At 40.0% G+C, this 8,204-nt stretch overlaps 1 non-coding gene across 1 annotated transcript; it reads left to right on the top strand.

Annotated features, from left to right (window-relative positions):
* The first annotated feature begins 4,787 nt into the window (after window positions 1–4,787).
* Window positions 4,788–4,873, top strand: MIR10184 (microRNA mir-10184). Its single transcript, NR_162221.1, has one exon. It is a non-coding gene; the product is annotated as a microRNA mir-10184 (primary transcript).
* The last annotated feature ends 3,331 nt before the right edge of the window (window positions 4,874–8,204 follow it).

The following is an 8,204-nucleotide window of genomic DNA, read 5'->3' as shown; positions in this document are numbered from 1 at the left end:
ACTCGGTCGTGTCCGACTCCCTTCGACCCTATGAATCGCAGCACGCCAGGCCTCCCTGTCCATCACCAACTCCTGGAGTTCACTCAGACTCACGTCCATCGAGTCAGTGATGCCATCCAGTCATCTCATCCTCTGTCATCCCCTTCTCCTCCTGCCTTCAATCTTTCCCAGCATTGGGATCTTTTCCAGTTAGTCAACTGTTCGCCTCAGGTGGCCAAAGTATTGGAGCTTCAGCTTCAGCATCAGTTCTTCCAATGAATAATCAGGGTTGATTTCCTTTAGGATTGACTGGTTTGATCTCCTTGCTGTCCAAGGGACTCTCAAGAGTATGGGGTAGAGTAAGAGAAACATAAAATGTACCATGATCAGTTAAAGTACATGGGAACTGACTTTCAGTTTGTATGTTAGAAGTACTGGATGGATATGTGGGATTATTATGTGGCTTTATTATTATATGTGGCTTTATTATTATATGTGGCTAGAAGTCATGCAGTGGCTTTTTCTACTAACTCATATTCTTAAGGTTTGTAAATTTTTGCAAATTAGGACACTTGGTTATTGGGAAGCTGTAAATATTTTGGGAGGATGTGTTTTATTTTGTAAGGTTCATAACTAATGTTCCAATAAATGTCATTCAACTTTTTATATTCCAATAGAATAAATGCTATCTAATCCTTATTCTTATCCTGAAAGCTTTTATAAATAATATGTATACCCATGCTAAAGTGATATATAAAAATAGTCTTTTTAAGATGGCCTAGATGTATGTTTTGGAGAAGGCAATGGCACCCCACTCCAGTACTCTTGCCTGGAGAATCCCGTGGAAGGAGGAGCCTAGTAGGCTGCAGTCCATGGGGTCGCTAAGAGTCGGACATGACTGGGCGACTTCACTTTCACTTTTCACTTTCATGCAATGGAGGAGGAAATGGCAACCCACTCCAGTGTTCTTGCCTGGAGAATCCCAGGGACGGTGGGGCCTGGTGGGCTGCCGTCTATGGGGTTGCACAGAGTCAGACACGACTGAAGCGACTTAGCAGCAGCAGATGTATGCTGGAGGAACACCACATTTGCACAGCTACTGGGGCCACAGACTACTGATCACTAGCATCAACCAAATATTCAACACCATGAGCTCACAGTGAGTCCTAACCCATTCTCTCCAATGACTATCTCACAAATTTTCCTCTCTCACATAAATGTTTTCTCTCATTCTGTTATTTTTCCCAAACACTCATATTCAACTAGGCTAAAAATTATTTTAATCAAAGGAACATAACAAAGGGAAGATATTTTAAAACATGCAAGAATTAGAGTTAACACACACCGAATGCTTATTACATTCCAGGCATTGTTTTACTTGTGTTCACTTATTATTCCAAACAACTATCTGAGGAAGATGTCATTTTCCTCAATTTGCTGATTAATAAGTGTAAAAGTTAAGAAAGTTGTTCCAGATAACTTAAATTGTAGAATTTGGGTCCAATCTAGCCATTTTTTTTTTCCCTACAGAGGGCATGACACTAACCATCAATGTGTCTGTGTTAATTTAGTCTGCAAGTTTTATTGAGCACCTAACATGTGTCTAGACCTGCATTAGATAATGAGGATACAAAAGTGAAGGCATAGTATTGTTCATGTCGTCCAAAGTCTACAGAAGCAACAGTCATTCTAAAAGACTATGCTGACCACAGTCAGTGAGAATCTGTCTTAAGATCTTCTGAGTAAAGGTAATCTTCAGACTCTGTACACTCCATCTTAGCTGTATTACACGATGACAGTTGCTTGTAAATTCTGCTTACTGTTCTTTCAATCAGAGGGGGATTATGTCAATGTGATGTAATGACTCTTAATTTGTCTAAGAGGCGATCTTTTATTTACCTTGTCTCTTCTGGAACTCACCTCCAACCCTCCTTTTCTTTTCGTCACTCTATATAATTTATCCACTATTGTCCATGTTGACTGCATGCTTGTCTAGACCTGTTCTTTCTCATCCTGTGTTAATTAATCCTAATGCTAGCATAGAAAGGATAAAAGTATGAGTTTAAGACCAGACCTTACCATTTATAATCTTTGTAATTTGGGAGTTTCCTTAACTTCTCTGAGATCAGTGTTTCACATTTGTATCATAATTTCACACCTTGGAATGATGGGTACTTTTCTGTCTTTCTCTACCGTAATCTATGCTTCAGTAGGCTGACATCAATGGGCTGCATTCATGGGTTTCTCTACTACTGTAGCCTATCATGTGGCAATAGTAGAAGATTGGAGGGCATGCAAAGAGAGAAAGAACTATGAAATCCAGAGGTTAGTATGCCAGTCACAGAGCTTCATTAGGCAGCCAAACTCTGATTCTGTATTCTACCATGTAAGGGTGTGGTTTCCTTTTTCAGGTCACCACACAATCCAAAATGGCAGGAAGAGCTTCAGTTATCTTGTCTGAGTTGCAGAAGGAAGAATAGTGTAAGGGAAAATAATGAACTCTAACTAACTTTAGTAACACCTTTCAACCAGTTGTTCTCAAGTCCTACAAAACACTTCTGCTGATATTTAGGACTAGAATTTAGTTATAGGTCTCTCATCAGCTGGAAGGAATCTGGGGCAGTATACTCTCTTAGTAAGCACTGCCCATTGATTTTGAAGCAATTGACTAAGAAGTGAAGTGAAGTGAAAGTTGTTCAGTCGTGTCTGACTCTTTGCCACCCCATGGACTATACAGTCTATGGAATTCTCCAGTGTGTAGCCTTTCCCTTCTCCAAGAGATCTTCCCAACCCAGGGATCAAACCCAAGTCTCCCACATTGCAGGCGGATTCTTTACCAGATAGGCCACAAGGGAAGCCCTTTCATTCCCTTAATGAATCTAATAGCATATTACTCTATTTTATTTCCCTGGTGGCTCAGAGGGCAAAGCGTCTGCCTGCAGTGGGGGAGATCAGGGTATGATCCCTGGGTCAGGAAGATCCCCTGGAGAAGGAAATGGCAACCCACTCCAGTACTCTTGCCTGGAAAATCCCATGGACGGACAAGCCTGGTAGGCTTCAGTCCATGGGGTTGCAAAGAGTTGGACACGACTGAGCTACTTCACTTTCACTTTCTATTTTATTTAGACCCTTTAGGATACAGCTAATGACAGGTTTTAAATTCCATTGAACATTGAGCTTCAACAGCAGAAACATGAGAGAGAATGAAGTAATTACAGATCTGGAGAAGGAGACATATTTGAAATGTTTTAATACAATGCATGTAAGGCATTCGGCAGTGAGCACTCTTAAGTGAAAAAGTTGGCTTAAAACTCAGCATTCAAAAACCTGAGATCATGGCATCCAGTCCCATCACTTCATGGACTATAGACTGAGAAAAATTGGAAACAGTGACAGGTTATTTTTTGGGTCTCCAAAATCACTGTAGACAGTGACTGCAGCCATGGGATTAAAAGGTTCTTGCTCCTTGGAAGAAAAGCTGTGTCAAAACTAGACAGTGCATTAGAAAGCAAAGACATCACTTTGCTGACAAAGGTCCATCTAGTCAAAGGTTTGGTTTTTCCAGTAGTCATGTACAGATGTGAGAGTTGGACTATAAAGAAGGCTGAGTGATCCTTTCAAACTGCAATGCTGGAGAAGACTCTTGATAGTTCCTTGGACTGCATGGAGATCAAACCAGTCAGTCCTAAAGGAAATCAACCCTGAATATTCATTTTAAAGACTGATGCTAAAGCTAAAGCTCTAATACTTTCGTCACCTGATGCGAAGAGCTGACTCACTGGAAAAGATCCTGATGCTGGGAAAGTTTGAGGGCAAGAGGAGAAGAGGGGAGCAGAGGATGAGATGGTTAGATAGCATCACTGACTCAATGGATATGAATTTGAGCAAACTCAGGGAGATAATGAAGGACAGGGAAGTCTGGTGTCCTGAAGTCCATGGAATGGCGAAGAGCCAGATATGACTTAGTGACTGAACAATAACGACTCTTAAAGGTCTAATGTACTGGCATGTCTCTCACTAAAAGCTGAATAAGATATATACTATAATGAGAATATTCCTTTAGATGCTCTGTCCACTCTGTTCCCATTACTATTCCAAGTGCCTCTCAGTGGAATTGTAGCGTGTGTGTTAGTCACTCAGTCGTGTCTGACTCTTTGCAACCCCATGGACTGTAGCCCATCAGGCTCCTCTGTCCATGGGATTCTCCAGGCAAGAATACTGGAGTGGGTTGCCATTTCCTTCTCCTGAATTGTAGAGAGAATTACAATTGATTGAGGAAACAATTCATGGATGTAAAAAGTAAAGGTAGTTATTTTTCATTTCTGTCTCTGATTCCAGTCATCAGTCATTAGCATAATACAATACTGACATTAAAATGACAATGGAGGTATTTTATAAATATGATTAATATCTAAAATCAGCTAAGTTAAAAGATATTACTCTTGATAAGGTGGTTGAACCACATCTAATTGAAGAGCAAAAGACTGAAGTTTCCTTGGGAAAGAAAGAATTCTACCTCAAGACTGTAATATAAAGATCTTGCCTGAGTTTCCAGTCTGATGACCTGCCCTTACAGATTTCAAACTCAAAACTGCAGAAGCAACTCTTGCCTGAGTTTCCAGTCTGCCAGCCTGCTGTATATATTTCAGAGTTGTCAGCCTCCACAATTGTTTGAGACAGTTTCCTAAAATAAATCTTATTTGTTGTGTTCTTCTGGAGAACCCTCACTGATATACTGTGTAACCTTGGGCAAGCTACTTAATTTCCCTTTTCCTCATTTTCCTCATCTATAAAATTGGTGTAGTAATGGTACCTACCCCCACTGGGTTTTCTACATTAAAAAGTATAAATTAAATAAACTTTTTAATGTAGAAAACCCAATGGGGGTAGGTACCTATGACCAACCTAGAAAGCATATTAAAAACCAGAGACATTACTTTGCCAACAAAGGTCCATCTAGTCAAGGCTATGGTTTTTGCAGTGGTCATGTATGGATGTGAGAGTTGGACTATAAAGAAAGCTGAGTGCCGAAGAATTGATGCTTTTGAACTGTGGTGTTGGAGAAGACTCTTGAGAGTCCCTTGGACTGCAGGGAGATCCACCAGTCCATTCTAAAGGAGATCAGTCCTGGGTGTTCTTTGAAAGAAATGATGCTAAAGCTGAAACTCCAGTACTGTGGCCACTTCATGCGAAGAGTTGACTCATTGGAAAAGACTCGGATGCTGGGAGGGATTAGGGGGCAGGAGGAGAAGGGGACGACGGGATGAGATGGCTGGATGGCATCATGGACTTGATGGACGTGAGTTTGAGTGAAATCCGGGAGTTGGTGATGGACAGGGAGGCCTGGTGTGCTGTGATTCATGGGGTCACAAAGAGTCAGACACGACTGAGCGACTGAACTGATCTGAACTGAACTGAAAGTATATGTATGCACACACATAGCTCATTACAGTGTCTAGCACTGCCTAGTAGATAATTGTTATCTATTTTATATTCTAAGAAGCCTAATGTTAACCTCAGTTATTAAAGGAATATCACTCTTAATTATGTATATTACTTTGGCTCAGCAGGTAAAAAAATCCACCTGCAATGCAGGAAATGTGAGTTTGATTGCTGGGTTGGGAAGATCCCCTGGAGGAGGAAATGGCAACTCACTCCAGTATTCTTTTTTTTTTTTTTAAATATAAATTTATTTATTTTCATTGGAGGTTAATTACTTTACAATATTGTATTGGTTTTGCCATACATCAATATGAATCTGCCACAGGTATACACGTGTTCCCCATCCCGAACCCCCCTCCCTCCTCCCTCCCTGTACCATTGCTCCAAATCCAATAGAGAGAGGAGTCTGGCGGCTACAGTCCATGGAGTTGCAGAGTAGAACACAGCTGAGCGACTAAGCACATAGCACACATACTACTTCTGAGCAGATTATACTGAGGTATTCGGAATTTTCTCAACACAGATATAAGCCTTCTTTGTGTATTATATCTGTCTTGAGCAATATGCCCTAAATACCTTCAGTCTTGCCAAAATACACATTGACACTGCAAATAACTATAGATTTTCAGGTATTTTGATGTGTAACTAAGTACTCATTAACTGTGTTGGAAGACACAAATGATTTACTACCTTTTAAAAAGCATGAAATGAAAGATGTTTTGTGGTTTATCCACCTTACTTTCAACAATCTGATCTCATGTTTCCATTGGGACTAAATTTGTGAATTCATATCTTCATTCAGGATACCCAATTTCTTCTGTACTTTATGGCCACTCTTATAAATTTTTGATCTGTAAAGAGATTCTGATGCTTAGGCAACTTTTCACCTAATTCATCATTTTAAAAAAAAATATGGCAATGTCATATATTTTATTTGCATTAAAAAAAGCTCAGTAGAAATTTCAGTCTTTTTTCTTATACATGAACTTATGTAATGTGCATATTTTTTTACCACAGCTGTAGTTGTCACTATGGTTTATTTCACAGTGGAGTCTTAAGTTGTATCTTTTTTGACACTGAGATACTTTATTCAGACATACATTCATTTGGTTTTATCTTGATTTTCCTACTTTTGACAGGAAAATGGTTTTGTGGATGCTACTGGGTTTCCCCAGCCACATCCTCTTCAAGCTTTGATTTTGGATGTGACTGTGATAGATACTTTCCTGCTTTGTGCCTCAAGCACCAGCAGTATTGGTCAATTTTTCTGCCTAGGGGTTTTCCCCAAAGCCAGCGGAGCTGATTCTGCCCCTGGTGGGGGTGGGATGAAGTGTCCCTGCTGCAGCTCTCAACGAATGTAGAATGGGGAAAGCAATGGATGAGTAGCCTCTCATTATTTGAAGGAATGATTCAGATGGTAAAGAAACTGCCTGCAATGTGGGATACCAGGGTTCAGTCCCTGAGTCGGAAAGATCCCTTGGAGAAGGAAATGGCAACACATTTCAGTATTCTGCCTGGAGAGTCCCATGGACAGAGGAGACTGCTGGGCTATAGCCCATGGGGTTGCAAAGAGTCAGACATGACTGAGAGACTAACATTTTCACTTTCTTTTTTCTTTTTCTGAGGTGACATCTATACAGTTCTCAGAGGTCCTTGGGGGGATTGTGCCTCCATTGTTTACTGCACTAACCAGATCAGTAAAGTATATTCCCTTGTTTTTCTCTCTCTCCCTTTCTTAATCTTCCTGCTCCCTCATTCTGGCTTCCTTCATTCCTTCCCAAGTAAACTCTCCACCTTCAAAGTCCTTGTCACAGGCTATGCTTTCTGAGAAACTCAACCAAGACACATTTATAGGAAATGTTCTATTTTGCTAGCTCTTTATTGGAAAAACTATATCAACAACAGCTTAAGAACACATGTTTATTCATTCTTACTCAGCCTTAGTTTTGGAATAAAACAAGGAGTAGTGGAGATGAAAGTGAACTATAAAGAGCATTTCCCATGTAAAGGAAACAGTGCACCTAAACTCCAGCTAGCTGGTAACTTCTGGGAAGAGGCTAGATCTTTTAATTTTTCAAAAGGACCTGGAATAATTAAAGTTTTTGAAACAAAAAATTCAAAATAAAATATCTTGCTTTTAGTCTGGATTCAGTCTTTGGTTTACCAGTTAACAAAATAAAATTGCTGCTGCCAAGTCGCTTCAGTTGTGTCCGACTCTGTGCGACCCCATGGACTGCAGCCTACCAGGCTTCTCCATCCATGGGATTCTCCAGGTAAGAACACTGGAGTGGGTTGCTATTTCCTTCTCCAATACATGTAAGTGGAAAGTGAAAGTGAAGTCGCTCAGTCCTGTCTGACTCTTAGCAACCCCGTGGACTGCAGCCTACCAGGCTCCTCAGCCCATGGGATTTTCCGGGCAACAGTACTGGAGTGGGGTGCCATTGCCTTCTCCAAAATAAAATTACGTATCTGTAATAGCTTTCATGTGGTAGCCAAACCAGTGGGTGTCATATTTCTAGGGATAAGCATAATAAAAATGTCCAGGATCTAAATGAAAAATACAAAATCTTATTAAGAGACACAAAAGAATCTTCAAAAATTGTAAGTATATAAAACTTCCCTAAATTAATCACTAAAAATAGCACAGTACCAGTGAAAATTACAATTGTTTTCAACCTGAAAATATTAATATAAAGGTCATTTAAAAATAAATAAATTAGCTTGATTGCTTCAAAAAACAGGAAGAGATACTTGCTAAAGCAGAAATCATTAAATTTATTACA

The sequence above is a fragment of the Bos taurus genome, chromosome 3 (assembly GCF_002263795.3).
Source record: "Bos taurus isolate L1 Dominette 01449 registration number 42190680 breed Hereford chromosome 3, ARS-UCD2.0, whole genome shotgun sequence".
NCBI classification, from domain to species: domain Eukaryota; kingdom Metazoa; phylum Chordata; class Mammalia; order Artiodactyla; family Bovidae; genus Bos; species Bos taurus.
Note: the sequence above shows the minus strand (reverse complement) of the source record. Positions and strands in the feature narration are given on the sequence as shown.